At 40.9% G+C, this 16,255-nt stretch overlaps 1 protein-coding gene across 2 annotated transcripts in view; it reads left to right on the forward strand.

Annotated features, from left to right (window-relative positions):
* The first annotated feature begins 4,402 nt into the window (after positions 1-4,402).
* The window catches only part of P2RY14 (purinergic receptor P2Y14), a 56,106-nt gene continuing 44,253 nt past the window's right edge, over positions 4,403-16,255 (forward strand). The window contains exon 1 of one of the 2 annotated variants that reach the window (XR_005836540.1): positions 4,403-4,901. The gene's annotated coding sequence lies outside the window, so the exon portion shown is untranslated. The remainder of the gene's footprint in view (positions 4,902-16,255) is intronic. The other variant, XM_008707095.2, reaches the window with a different exon arrangement.

Raw genomic sequence — 16,255 nt, forward strand, 5'->3', positions numbered from 1 at the left:
CATGATTATTTTATTATTAATTTTACATTGAGTCTGGTACCTAGTGTTGAGTAAAGCTTATTACGTGTGTTGCTAAACAAAATATTTAATTTTAAAAATACATGAAGATTTGATCAATAGTGTGTCAGGATAAAATGTTTCTGCGAATATTAGTAAGACATTTATTTTCAACTGCAAGAGACAAAAATGTGTACAAATAATCTTCACATTGAAAAAAAAAAGATAATCTTCATATTTAAGCATATCCGCAAAATGCCCAGCACGCACCTCAAAGAAATACAAAATGGTGGCAGGGCCAATTTGCAATCCTGCATTGAAATATATCTGAGTCCTCCACAAAAATGCTTGTGTTTCCCATAAGCTCCACACACTGGGACAGCTGAGACCGGTTTTCAAAACGTGGGTGACACAGTGAGGGGCACAAAAAAAGGAAGACTCCACTCCTAAGACTTTTCTGCTAAGAAGGGGGAGTAACGGCAGACAGTATAAGAACAGATTCACACCATTCATTTGCATCCAGTGGGGGGAAAAACTGATGAGAGAATTTATCTGAAATATAAAACTAAAGGCCTCAGGAGAAGTCAAACATCATTGTTTTTGTTGCATAAGCCCCTTTCAATCCTCTTCCTTCCTCCTCGGGTTTCACCTAATCTTTGGTTGCTCTAGTCTTACTCTCTCATTAGGTGTCTGAATTCTCTTGTCCTTACCACCACTCTACTGGTACACTGATCATTAAACTTCTGCTCTGAGGCCACATGTCTGCATGAGTGTCCAAAGCTAGAGCAGCAAACGATGAAGCGCCCCGGCAGCTGGAGTTAGCTAAACACACAAAACAGGCTGAGAGGCAGGGTATCTGCCCAGAAGACGAAAGTTCCTCCGAATGTTATAAAATCAGAGGTCTCAAAACAGGAAGGCAGGGATGCTCACACATGGCCATGTTTCAGAATCACCTGAACACATCTGGAAATACAGATTCCTGGTGCACCTGGGTGGCTCAGCTGGTTAAGCATCCAACTCTTAGTTTTGGCTCAGATCATGATCTCAGGGTCACCGGATGGAGCCCCGCATAGTGTTGGGATCCCCAGTGAGTGGGCAGTCTCCTTGAGATTCTCTCTCCCTCTGCTCACACCTCCCCCGGGGCCCCATTAAAAAAAAAAGAAAGAAAAAAAAAGATTCCTGAGCCAAAAACACAAGGATTCAGATTTGGTCCCTTTGAAGCAGAGTCTTGGAATTTGCATTTTTACAGCTCCCCGGGTGATGTCGATGGCCAGTCAGATATATAAAGCAGGACTTCAAAACAGTCAGAACTGCTTAGAGTCCCTGGCGAAGCACAGGGCAGAGAGGACCATCCAGAGGCCTGGGGGGTAAGAGGTGGCAGCTCCAGGTGTTTCCTTTAAGTCTCCCAAGCAGGGAAAGATGAATCACAAGACCTGGACTAACCGCCCTGTCAGTAAGGTCCTATGGCCAAAAACTTTACAAAGGCAGATAATCTATCTTGAGAAATGCAGTCTTAAGAACACAATATGAACAGGGGCGCCTGGGTGGCACAGCGGTTAAGTGTCTGCCTTCAGCTCAGGGCGTGATCCAGGCGATCTGGGATCGAGCCCCACATCAGGCTCTTCTGCTATGAGCCTGCTTCTTCCTCTCCCACTCCCCCTGCTTGTGTTCCCTCTCTCGCTGGCTGTCTCTATCCTGTCAAATAAATAAATAAAATCTTAAAAAAAAAAAAAAAAAAGAACACAATATGAACAGATAATTCTCCAAGTTCTTCTTGGAGACTTACATGCTCTTCTTCTGCCAATTCCAAGCCAAGTACGGTCTTCACCTCTGCCTCTACCACTTGCCCCGGCCCCTGTCATCCTTACCACATGCTCCATTTCATCTGCCGCCATCGCTCTCTGTACGCTCCTCATCTCACACTAACATTCTCTGTGTGCATACCATCAGCAGTTTCTGATGAGAAAATACACTTTTCCTGTGTTCCGAGCATATAATGTCCCAGTGTACTCTCAGATGCTTCATGGATTAACGAATCTGAGCTCAGTGTTCATCTGGTTCTAGGAAACACCCACAGGACTAGAGAAGGAATCCTAAACTCTGGCTCTAAGACCTGTTCCAACGTCCAGTCCTGTCACCTCCTAGCTTGGACAACTTTAGCTTTCTGAGGCTCTACTGTTCTCATCTGTAAAAAGGCACAGTTATCCCTCAAATGGTTCCTTGGTGAATTGGCTGTAAAAGGATCTAATTCAAAGAAAGTGCTCCTTAATTGAGTGTATGCATCTGTGTTCTGGTCCAATCCTTGGCAATGATTATTCCTTGAGTGCCCAGCTGTCCCCTTTGTGCCGTCTTTGCCTGCCACCTGCCAATCTAATTACAGACAGATGCCCCAGACCGGCTTCCCACAAGCCAAATACAGTGCACGGGCAGGTTTTGTTTGGGCCCACCAGCCGTTAGGCTTATGTTAATCTGAAAAGTCTGATTTAGATAAGGGCATGCAAAATCAGGAGAGCCATGAAAGTGCAGTCAAGAGCACCGGCTCCAAATCCTAGCTCTAAGAATCTGGACCTAACTTAACTCTGTGCCTCAGTCTCATCTATTAAGAAAAAAGGTGAGGGGGACGCCTGGGTGGCTCGGTTGGTTAAGCGTCTGCCTTCAGCTCAGGTCGTGATCCCCAGGGTCCTAGGACTGAGTCCTGCATTGGGCTCCCTGCTGAGCAGGGAGCCCGCTTCTCCCTTTGCCTGCCATTCCCCCTGCTTGTGCTTTCTCTCTCTCTCTCTCTCTCTCTGACAAATAAATAAAATCTTAGGAAAAAAAGAAAAAAGGTGAGGGAGGGGGATAGTAGCTCACAGAGTTGCGAGAACTCTGACTTTAAACACATAAGGTGTTCAGAACAGTGTACAAAATCAACACGTAAGTTTCTGATTACACTGGCTCATCCAATGGACCACGACAAGCTCTGGCTACGAGGCAGCTGACCCCCTGGGTGGGCTGTGAGCTCTCTACCGTACAATCTTAATCCCTGGGGGTCTTAGACAGGATCTACCTCACTTAGACTACCTGCCATCACGTGACCACCTATACAGGCCTCTCTCTTTGACCTTGGACTTAGTAAGAACTGGTACCAGGAGGTAAATAAGCAGCTCCAATGAATTTAACTTAATTCCTCCCAGTCATACTCAGTAACAGGTAGGCAGAACACTCCATGGTGAAAGCAAGAAGCACAACAGAGCATGCGGACAATGAATGGGTGCTTCTGAGGCCATGAGAATAAACAACGCCTCCCGCTATAAATCAGGGAAGTAAAGCACCCATTTAATCAGCATGTTTACATCTGAAGGACTCTGTGGTGTGCCTGGTAATAACCACACTCTGAAGGCTAGTCCTTACCTACATGTATTTCCCCACCACATCTCACTGGTGCCGAAGCCAACAAGCCTAGAGACTGCATGCACACAGGTGTTCTTAGCCCCATCAGTCTGGGCAGCAGCAAGGACCGCATGGGCCCTGGCGAGCACGGAAGAATGGATCCCTCACATAGACCAAAGCTGGCAGTTTAACTAAACCATCCGTGGGTCCCTTGGTGCCCCTGCTCAGAGTATTAAGGATCAATAGTGACTATTAAGTTTGTGAGTGAGGCACAAAGTAAGAAAATGTGCTTTATGAGGGAAAAGACTTGGGTCTGACGGGATCACAGCTCCATCTCCAGGATCTGAACACTGCCTACCACATAGTAGGTCTACATAAAGTATCTACAACAGCACCTGGTTTATCATGAGCACATAAATAAATACTTACAATTATTGTAAATGCTCATGCATATGCTATGTTTTTAAATCAGACCGAACTTTATGAGTTAAACCATAAGCGCATAATTTGGCAATGGAACAACCGGAGTTGAACACACCTGAAATGTAGGAGCCTTCCACAGAGCTGTAGAGGGCGTGGTTTTCTTTCTTTCTCAATCTGGCTCTGAGTCACTCAGTTTGCTAGGGCCTTTGTAGCCCAATTCTGAGTGCTTCCAGATCTCACGGCACACTCTATTCCCTAGGACAGATGCTGGAGCACTCTTCAGGACATGACAAATTATACGATATAACTCGAACTAAAAATAGGAAGCAGCTCGTGCCTCTTGCTTTCAAAACAGTAACATAAGCAGCACAAACTAAGCAAGAGGCGAACAAATGATGAGTTTAACGGAAGTACTACTCACAATCTATTTGTCGGTAATGCTCAAATATGGAAAAATTAATGTGGAAAAAAAGTGGCAATGGCAGCACCTCTTATCTAACAGACGTGGCCGCTGATGTCAAAACGCTTATTTACTCAAATGCTAATTCTGCATCTCCAGGCAGCCCCAATTCCCACCTATATGTGAACAGTGCGTTACACTGCACGGCTGCTGTTTCTTCCTAGGAGGGGCTTTCAGGCAGAAACACCTCTTACCTGCCTCCCTTGCTCACTGTCCATTCTCCACCTTGTACCATCACAAGTTGATGTGGAGTTTACAAAGAAAAGCTCTTTGGATTGATGCCTGGCTGTTCATTTGCCAAATGTTGTGGTGACGTTGAAAAAAGTAGTAGAAAATTTCAAGAAGGGGCGGGGGTGGGGGCAAGCTTTTTTTGGATCACTGAAGGAAAAGCAGCAGCTAGCACAGAGGTCAGCCTGACACCCACAGAGATCCAAACATCTCTCTGTTTCCATTTCCCAGCCTTGAGTAAGTTGTGACTGACCAATTGAGCAGTGACAGGAGACCGATTATTTTGTGGTTTCTGTCAAGTTCCTGATTTTCATCTGCTCTTGAAGACGAGCAGGAACTCTGTATAACAGTCTTAATCTGGAGCGTACCCTGAGACATTCTGAAATGGATGCTGTTTAACTCGCAGGCGCAGGGCGACAGGCAGGTAAGGAGACAGCTTCGCCAGCAGAGCACGTGAGCATGTGTGAATGGTGCAGTAGAACAGAAAGGATCTGTGAGCTGGGCAGCAACAGTGCCCAGCAACACTGGATGATCCCCATTCTCTTTTTGTTTGAGAACTGTAATTGGTTGCTATGGGATTATATTTGCTCACGCTGAGTTTGGGATTCAAATCTGAAATTTTATCATTGATAACTACTTAGGATTTCCAATTGTGGCTGTTAAAATATATCTGTGAAGAAGAGATATCAAAGAAAATGCCAAAAAGGTGTTTATCCAGGATAAACATTGTAAAATCTTGTAAATGTGTATCGAAATTGCCTCTAAAAACTATAAAATCAATTATTACAATACTTATAAGGAAGTGTGAATGCTTTTGTTTACAGTTGCATGTGTGCCTAGACATACAGTTATTCCCTATATGTACATATATAGGTAAAAGCTTTTATCTTGTTGTTATTGGGATAAATTAACCCTCATAATACCTTATAAGATATTTATTTGCCTTTAAAGAGAATTATAAGCTGCAAAAACATCTCTCCTATGCAGAGCAAAAATTTGAGTTTTTATGCTACTTATTATGGTCTATGGCTAATCAGCTAAATTATTTCAAATACTTTAAACATTATGAAATTAAGTTACACACAGGGAAATTAACACAGATCCACACTGTGAGCATACTCAACCAATGTCATGCAATTCATCTAGTCCAGAAATATATTTTTAAGTACACTTAAAAAAAAAATCACATTAGGAGGGGGGCACCTAGGTGGCACAGCCGGTTAAGCATCCAACTCTTGATTTCGGCTCAGGTCATGATCTCAGCCCCACATCCATGCCCAGCATGGAGCCTATTTAAGATTCTCTCTCATCCTCTCCCTCTGCCCTACCCCACCTCTTTTAAAAAAAAAAAAAAAAAAATCACACGTAAAAAAAAAATAAACTCCCGCACACATTGTAGTTTACATATTCATCTTGTTAAAACAGACTTGAAACAAAGTCTTCAGCACTTAAAAAAAAACTAAAATATCACTGGTAAGTTAAAAAGAAAAAAAGAGGGGTGCCTGGGTGGCATAGCAGTTAAGCGTCTGCCTTCAGCTCAGGGCGTGATCCCGGCGTTATGGGATCGAGCCCCACATCAGGCTCCTCTGCTGGGAGCCTGCTTCTTCCTCTCCCACTCCCCCTGCTTGTGTTCCCTCTCTCACTGGCTGTCTCTATCTCTGTCGAATAAATAAATAAAATCTTTAAAAAAAAGAAAAAAAAAAGAAAAAAGAATACATAATGTACTCACCATAAAATACCAAAATAATATATTTATATATATATATATATATATATAAATTGCTTCAATACTTCAATAAAATCTATAAATACACATATAATAGTACACACACACACACACACACACACACACACACACACACACACACACACACCCCTACCCGGTAATCGACACAAAAACTCAAAGTTATCATGTCCATTACAGTGCGGTAAGGAAGAAATGAGGGGACACCAAGATACTGAGAGCATCAAGACCCAATAAGGGGAAGTAGACAGGGTATGGAGAAAGAATTACTGTTTGCTGAAATGTTATACTGCCCCTTTTCCACTTGAGGAAGCAGGTAGAGAGGACGTAACTCTCCGGACCATGAGCCTGAGCCCTCTATGAGCCTGAGCCCTCTGGGCACACAGAAGGCACTTGTACTCCGTGTGCCCACTCATGGCAGCTCCTGAGGCCACAGGGTTTCAGTCAAGCCAACCTTACCACTGCCACACCTGCTCCCTCCCCTTCCACCCTCCTCCAAATCACTCATCAGCAGGTCCTAAAATTCCTCCCCAACTACTTTCTCCTCAATCATGTATTTGTAGGATAGTATTTATATTTCTCCGGCTATAAGAATGCTCCATCCAGTACCAGGCACAGATATTAGGGGGCAAGTTATACTTGAAACATAAATTACAATTATGCCTGACATCTTTAAACAGAATACAACTTGGGGGGGAAGAGGCAGCGATAGAAAAAGAAAGTTTCTCAAAGTCAGAGAATTGGGGGGAAGGAGAGAGGGGCCACTTTAAAATAGCTAATGGGGGGTGCCTGGGTGGCTCAGTCATTAAGCGTCTGCCTTCGGCTCAGGGCATGATCCCAGAGTCCTGGGATCGAGCCCCACATTGGACTCCTCCACTGGGAGCCTACTCCTTCCTCTCCCACTCCCCCTGCTTGTGTTCCCTTTCTCACTGGCTGTCTCTCTCTGTGTCAAATAAATAAATAAAATCTTTAAAAAAATAAAATAAAATAATTAAAAAAAATAAAAACAATAAAAATAAAAATAAAATAAAATAGCTAATGGGTACACTAGGCAACAAGGTACTAAGTAACTACCCTCTAAGAGGCCAGGCTACCAAGCTCCCTGAGTCCCTTTCCCTGATATAAAATTCCCAGCTGATGCTGCTTATCTGGGGGTCCCCACTTTTATAGCTGAACCCCACATTCACATTTGCCTTACTAATAACATTGTCTACAATCTAAACCAGTTAATGACAGGGCAAAATAATGAATAAATGCTTCACAAGCAAAACCACCATATTATCCCCACACAGTTAGGCATGACATTATTTTTGATCAGAAAAATTTAAAAAGGAAGGAAGGAGGGCGGGGGAGCAGAAAGGGGAAGGGGGCGGGGAGAGAGAGAGAGAACAGGGGCAAGGTATTTCCCATTAGATCAAAGATGCTTCTGGAGTAAACTGCTGGACAAAGGAATACTGTTGCCTCTAGAGTGAATTTAGGTGTTGAGGCTTCCTGATCCTCTGTCTCTGTTAAGAAACCAGAAGTGAGATTTATTTCATCTGGTTTCGGCATTGCCATGAAAGTTAGGTTGGCATTAACTGAGTTGTCTCAACTTCCCCACATGAACAGTCTCTGGAATACCAAGAACACACCAGTCCAGAGGTAAGAGGCTGAAGCTAACACAAGCTTACTCTGCCATCCTCCTTATGGGTACCCTCACTTGCAGAGGCTCTGGAATAGAGCACTATTGGACAATAAGGAGAATTTCTTTCAAATGAAAATTACATCATCAGCATAAGAGTGCCAAGGCTTTTTAGGTAGACCAGTGGTTCTTAAAGTGTAGTTCCCAGACAAGATGCATCAACATCACCAGTGAACTTGTTAGACATGCAAATTTTTGACCCCACGACTACTGAATTATGAAACCTTGGGGGTGGAGCTTGGCAATCTGTGTTTCAACAAGCCCTCTAGGTAATCTGCTGCACATTCAATTTTGAATTCCACTGGGTAAAAGGACCGTACATCCTGGGACAGGGTCGGGCATAACTGTAAATAGTACGCCACCCCCACTTCCTACTTCAGAAGTGTCCTGGTTTGGACAATAAATTACATGGTCATCCTTACGTTTCAGATTAAATACTACAAAAGGGACTGATTCATTGGTCGGGCTCTATTTACTACTTGGGATTTCAAATTGCTTCAAGTCTGCTGCTACATTCTAGTACTAAACCCACAGAGTCCCTGAATGCTGAAAAATTCATTGCCTCATAAAAATCTAGGGGACAAGTCTAGAGAAACCAATTTCAGTAGAGGTATCCTATCTTCACAAAAAATTACCCACTAATACTATATGAAATGCCAAGCTTCCTGAGTAGAAATGGGATCAAGTCTCCTCCATCATATCTTTCGAATCCTTTTAACTAAATATTCTGGCTCCTCTACAGAGAGTTTTCTTCTCCCAACTAGCACCCTAGAAAAATACAAGCCTAGTAGGTAATTTACTAGCCTTGTTTCTATAGTAATACCTTAGCTATATTAGTTCCCAAAAAACCAAGTTTGCCACAAAGCTTCCCACTTCACTGTTCTTTTAAAGGCAAAGTAAAATGTTGGTCATATGCTTTTGGATCTGATCAATTTTTTATTCCTTTGAAATCCTTTGTCTTCACACGGCCTAAATTAAATTGCTGTTTTTTTATTCAACTCTGAAGTCTTCCATCTGCTGTTTCTGAAAAGCATCAAAGGTCTCCGACACGATGTTCTGACCCTTCATCTCTCAGATGAGAAAATAATCACAGAGGGGTGGTGGCTTCTACTCAATTACGTAACATCTGTTGTTAAAGTCAAGATCTCAAAGAGAAAAAGATCAGCTAGCTATTTGGCTGCTCAGGCTTGACCCAAAGGAGACTGTGCACTTTGATGTGGTCACTTGGACAAAGAATCTGATTTTCAATTTTCCACGATGACACACACTTATTTTTATCACGTTACTAGACTATAGTGACAATTCCCACTAAGCAGAGTTGCAACATGTCAAGTTTTCTTTTATTGTGGGAGAGATACCAACCCACTGCTTACAGGATCTTCCCAGTGAGTTCAGCCCTAAGGTCAATGGTTGGGGGATGAGCTCACCAAAGGCTTCACCTAAGGAATGTTTCCACCCTACTACAGAGGGTAAATGAAATCTTCTCATTCTAGACAAATTTCAGTCATTCGTTCAGTAAACACTGATTCCATACCTTGTGCTCCCCATGATTCTAGATGCTAGGGGTAACTCTGAAGGCAGCAGACTCCCTGACCTCCTGAGGCTTACATTCTAATAGGCACAAAGACAAGCCTTGACACCTTCAATTCTTTCTCCGAAGAAATGATACTTACTCAGTTATGACAACAACCTTTGCACATGCTTTATTGTACTAGATAGATTTTTATTTTCTTCATAGAGATTTGAAAGGGACCTATTCTCATCAGAAGCCAAACAACATTTATGAACTTGATCTGAATCCCTGACCTAACCTTGTTAGAAGGTGATAGCCCTACATGTACTGATGACAAAAAACAGGATATGGAAAATGATACAAAATTCAGTTACATACCCTAGGAGCTGGCCCTAACATTTAATATTCTTTTTCCTGGCTCTGAAACTGCCTACCTATGTTTCTGCACAAGGATCTCACTGCCTCTTTCCCTACTCCAAACATCAGTGCATGTACCGTTTTTATAGAAGTGAAAAAAGGAAGAGAAAGGATATGTTCTGAGATGAAAAGAAAACTTAAAATGTAAGATTAGCTGCCTTGTTATCACTGAATCTATGAAGAGTCTGAACACAGCAGCAGGCTCTTTGACCATGCCACTGAGACAGGTAGGTGGTTAAAACAACAAAAAAGGGAAACAAAGCATCATTTTCAGAAAAGGAGATCTCCCTGAAATACACCATTTTAATTTAAAATACTTAATGTACACTTACTGCCTAATCTTTTGGGGTTGTGGCAAAACCTTTTTTTTTTTTTCTGAGTAGGGGTCTGCTAATTTTCCTTCATAAACCATAACATTAGCATACTGCCAGTCATGTTCAGTTTTTTAGTTTACTTCAAGTAGTATGAGAATTTTAAATACTTGAGAAGCCATGTGAGTAAAAGAACAAAACAAAATGAAAAACACAGACCTAGATTCTTTCTTTTTTTAAGTGTTGTCTTTTCAGATTTTGTTCTCTGAATATTTCATTTTACACAGCTAGAGCCACATACATATGTTTGTATCTTTCTTTTTTTCACCATCCATCATACAACACAAACATTCTTGCATAACACTAAGAATTCTGCAAAGTTATTATCCTTAAGAGCTCCCTAATATCCTTGTCCCATACAGGCCCACTATTTACCTAAACAACCCACTAATTTGAGACACATTCAGTGTTTCCACCGTTTTTGTTATGATAAATAATGTTCTGATGAATTCCAACCTTGCTCTGCACTTTGGGGTTTTGTTTGTTTTTAGTAGTATCTTCCTAAACTAGAATCACAGTGTCAACAGCGGTAAATAAGGGTCTCAATTCACCTTACCAAACTGCCTTCTGTAAAAACTGCACATGAGGCGCATGGGTAGCTCAGTCAGTTAAGCGTCCTAAGCGTCCAACTCTTGATTTCAGCTCAGGTCATGATCTCAGGGTCATGGGATCAAGCCGTCAAGCTCCACACTTGGCGGAGAGTCTGCTTCTCTTTCTCTCTCTCTAATACACAAATAAATCTTTTTTTTTTAACTGCACAATTTATAGTTTCACTAGTTGAGAGTGATAGTCTCACTGCATCTTTACCAGCACTGAGGTTTTGTGTTGAATGGTTGGTTTTAGGTCTTTACTAGTTTGATTGTTTTACACATATGGCATATTGTTGAGGTTTTAATATATCTTTGAGGAAAGGTAAAGTCAAATATGACTATAGTTCATCATGTCCTTATTTCTGTGAATTTCTTGTTCAGGGCATATAGATGTCTCAGAGATGGGAGGTATGCAGCGATGATGCTTTTGCATGGTCTCATTTATCCAGTTGATATACTTACAGACTTGGGTACAGATTCCTGGGTTATTGGATTCGCCACAAGGGGAAATTCCCTAGAACACCAGGCCTTGCACGGTACCTTTGCACATCACTAGTCCCCCTGAGGCACCGCTGCAGGCAATGGTCTTGGAGTTGGGGAGGCCAGCACATAGCACGGACTTTCCAGCAGGGACTTACTCCTTATCTCCTTATCTCCTACGAGGAGATAAGCCTGATATCCACGCACAGGAGCTACAATGGAAAGGTCATTCTGGAGGGTCCGTTGTGATCTCAACTCCAGACTCCTTTGGGAGCCAACTATTAGACCTAGATTCTTAAGCCTTCGAAAGAATGGTGTGTGTCTTAGCCTAGCAAGGAAATAGCAGTGAAGTCTGCAAACAAAAGTTCAGTGGATGAATGGCAGTAAGGAGGATCTTAACAAATTAACTACACCATGAAAACATTCTGCCTCACTAGTTTTTCTATATCCATTCATCCCCCCTGCCTAAGAAAAGGTGTATGCCTTGCTTTCACTAAGGGAGACAACCAGTCCTCAAATCTACAAAGCCAAGGAATATAGTATAATAGTAAAGAGCAAAGAGCATGCATTCTGGAATCAGACTACATGGTTTCAAATCTTAACTCCATACCACTTACTCTGATATCACCTTGATAAAGTTGTTCAATGACTCTATGACTCATTTCCCTCACTGATCACAGAAACTAAATTAATAAATATGCATAAAGTACCCAAAGAATGACTGTCATGACATCAGAGTAGAGTCAATGTTTACTGATGTCATCACCATCATCATCTTATTTCTCAGTAACATAGTACACTGGTTTGATGACTACAAGAACAGTGGAAGCCAAAGGGACATATTCCAATTCTACCCTGCCACTTAATCTCTGCTTGCTCAGTGTTACTTATCTGTAAAAACACGGTAAAAATACCTACTTAAGGAGAACTACTGTAGTTATTATAATACCTGATATACAGCTGACAATCAAAAACTACAGCCACTCATATATATAAAAACCTACAATATACACACATAATGTAGCAAATCTGCACTCCAGCCAATGTCCTCTCCTGCACATTTATCAAACCTCCATCCCAAGAACCTTAACTAGCATTTGATCGTCGACTCAGCATTTCAATTTCACTTGGGGCAGTGGAAGAAAAGCTATCTTCCCTCGGGAAATAATTCCTGAGAAGATACCCACTTAACACGTAGGCTATAATCTGGGGGAAATTATGTTCTACATTGTGGAGTTAAAATAGGAGCCCAGAAAAAGTAAAGAGCACTGTGTACTGAAGCATCCGGTGGACTAAAGAAACAAAATTAGGCTGAGTCTTGAAAAAGGAAAATGACATACCAATGGAGGGGTGGGAAAGGATATACTGAGTAGGGAAAAAACTTCAGTTAATATGTTTATTGACCCCTAAATATGTCTTCCTTTATTCTTGTCTTGATCTCTTGGCCCTATTTGGAATTATTTTCCCTCCAATGACCAATCTCTGACATTTATCAATTTCCATCTTCAAAACACAACATAAACCATCTCTTGCCCACAAAGCCTTTCCTGTTTGACCTTTTCTGAGAGCTCCTGTGGTGCATACTCCCTGCCATCTTTCCAATACTCCACACCATTTACACAGAAGTTTACAATATGCGTTCAACGCGTTCAACAGCCTTACTGCTCTAAGAGCAAGTTTTATACCTTTAATTTCCCCCCCCAACTTAATTTACATTGGAGTGTATCCTACATAGGAGAAAATGGAAAGCAGATTTGAAACACAAATTCAATGAGTTTTGACACCAAGTAAACACCACCCTGATTATATATTTCCATCAGAGAAGTTCCCTTATACTTCTTTCCACTCACAGGTGTCCACTTACCCCATTTCTGTCTCTAGAACTTAGTTTTACCTGTAGTAGAATTGTATTTAAATAGAACCACAAAGTATATACCCCTTTTGTGTCTGACTTCTTTTGCTCAATTTAACATTTCGAGATTACTGAGATCGTATTTTTGCCATGTATCATTCCTCTTGATCACTAAGTGGTATTCTATAAGTATACCACAATTTCCATACTCATTTTAATCTTTTGATGAACATTTGGGTCAGTCCCAACTTCTGCCTGTTATGAATAGAGTTGCTATAAACATTCTAGTAAAAGTCTTTTTATGGACGTATGCTTTCATTTCTCTTAGCTAAACAGCTAAGGAATTAAATTACTACCTCATTAGCTATATGTTAACTTGATTACAAATTACCAAACTGCTTTCCAAAGTAGATTTTCTACTTTCCACTCTAAAAATTCTGGAAGTACTAATTGTTCCATTTCCTTGTATATGGTTAGTATTGTCAGTTTTCTTGGTATCTGTGGCTTCTTGTTGTTTTGGGGGTTCTGGGGAGGGTTTTTTGTTTTTTGTTTTTTCTTTTTTTGCCATTCTAATGGGTGTGAAGTATTAGCTCGTCATTTTAATTTGCATTTCCCTGATGACTCACAATGCTGAACATCTTTTCACATGGTGCCTGGTCAAATATCTTCTTCTGTGAATTGTTTCTTCAAGTCTTTGGGCCATTTTTTTTTAATTAAGTTATGAAAATTCTTTAAATAGTCTTGAGTCCTTTAACAAAGGTATGCATTGTGAATTTTTCCTCCCAATCTGTGGCTTACTTTTCATTTTCTTAGTGGTATCTAATGAAAAATGGAAGTTTTAAATTTTGATAAGGTACAATTAACTTTCTATTTTATGGTTAGTGCATTTTGTATCCTAATAAATTACTGCCTATGCAAGGGTGTGAGCATATTCTGTTCTCCTCTAGAAGCTGCAGGTTTCAGTTTTAGATTTAGATATATAATCCATCTTGAATTACTTCTTTGATTCCTTATTTCATCTGGTAATTCCTAATTTCACCTCTGCAGAGAGGAAGTGATCTAAAAACACTGCTGACTCATTTATAAATACCTCCAGAGGTTAAAAGAAATGTATTTTGAAAGCCTCTTATAAAGGCCTATGCTCAGCCTCAGGGACATCCTGGATAGAAAACCTATCATATTCATGATAGGAACAGTCATGAATATGACCCAACAGAGCAACACAAAATATCCATTTGAAAGCGATGGTCTGGCCCTGCCTTATAATAAGCTTTTGGCTAGGGCAGGGATAATCCCCTGCCATTTCTTTATGAACGGCATTTTAACCCAGCACAGAAAACAGAGAACAGTTTGCTTATGGTATTTTCTCCCTCTTTGAATATACATTAGAACAATTACTATGTCATTACTATAGACTGGATGCTCTTTAATAAATTAGGCCCCATAAAATCAATCAAGGGATTCCCAGCAGGTCTGTTGAAAACTGACTTTAAAAGGAGTAATAAATGTCAAAAATATTACTCCCAGGGGACATATTTTCTAGAGCCTAAAACATACACATTATTTTGTAAGATTCAGAAGACTTTTAAAAACGTTTTAATAGTATTTCTTCTAGAAAACATGTCAACTCAAAACATAAAGAGAATTATTCCTGCTATTCAGATAAAGACTATTACCTAACGCATCTTAAAATTAAACGTTTCAAGCTATTGCCTTGAGACTTTACTAAGAAAACACAAGATTAAGAAGAGTTCTTTTCCATTTATTAGGGCTTGGAGAAATTAACAAATTAAATGGGATCACAGAGCATTTTGTAAGTAGTAGTGCAGTCAATAAAACAATCTACGTGCTAAGAAATGAAGAGACTACTCTGAAGAGCTGTGTTACAGCAGCTGCTTCCTTGACAGTACTGAGCCCAAACACGCTTGCTGCTTAGCAAGTCTCATTTCTTATCACCTGCCTTAGCGCTGAGGTTTCCACACTACAACTGAGCAGCCACCACAGGAAAACTCCGTGCATCTCTACAAGAGCCCAGGCACTCATTTATAGCTCGTACGTCCTCTATTCTCAATGACTGCCCGAGACTCGAAAGCTCACATTGCTTAGAAAACTATCAACAACAGTTGCTTAGAATTTAGGGTGAGACAGAAGAAAAGAAAGTACCACGTAAACCTCGTATTGTTACTTTTTGAAGAGAAAAGGAGTTTTCATGTCTAGCTACTTGCATGTGAAGTTATGCATTTAAATTCCCCTCCTCATCAAGTATTTCAATTATCGCCATTCCCTTAATAGCGCTCCATTACTTTTATGCGTTCCTAAATGCAGAATTCTTTCCACAGCCCAAGGTCAGAAAAAATAAAACCAGGGGAAAAAAAACAAAAACAAAAAAACCTCCCAGTAAGGAATATTGTCTTAAGCCATATATTCCATGAAGTGTTTAGTTAATGGTTCCAATAACAGTCAAAATAAACTTTTCATTTAAAGAATATAAGAAACTTTAACATTCAGGAAATACACTCTAGAATGAGCTGCCTAGACCATATTTAATTAGAAGAGTTCTCTAGTACTTTACAGCACTGATATAATTCACTAATGCCAGCTATGAAGTAAATCTTAATTTTCCCTAAAATCCATTTTAAATCACATTGAGAGCACCACGTGAGAGACTGCACTGACTTTGAGTCAGGAGAGAGTTTACAGAAGTTACAGAATCCTAGGGCACGTGAGGACTGAGCACACCACTTCCTGCCTCAGAGGAGATAGCTTTTCTTTCATAGACAGCATTTTCTTCCTTCTCCCTCTTGACTTTCTTTTTTTTTTTTTTTTTAAAGATTTTATTTATTTATTCGACAGAGATAGAGACAGCCAGCGAGAGAGGGAACACAAGCAGGGGGAGTGGGAGAGGAAGAAGCAGGCTCATAACGGAGGAGCCTGATGTGGGGCTCGATCCCATAACGCCGGGATCACGCCCTGAGCCGAAGGCAGACGCTTAACTGCTGTGCCACCCAGGCGCCCCTCTTGACTTTCTTCTTAACAAGCAGCCAGTTGCCCCTTCATACGAGACTTTTCCCTGTGCCAAGTCCCCAAGCCTGCTAGGGCTGGAATTCCTTTACACTGATTTGTTTGTATC

Source organism: Ursus maritimus, unplaced genomic scaffold (assembly GCF_017311325.1).
Source record: "Ursus maritimus isolate PB19 unplaced genomic scaffold, ASM1731132v1 scaffold_20, whole genome shotgun sequence".
NCBI lineage: Eukaryota > Metazoa > Chordata > Mammalia > Carnivora > Ursidae > Ursus > Ursus maritimus.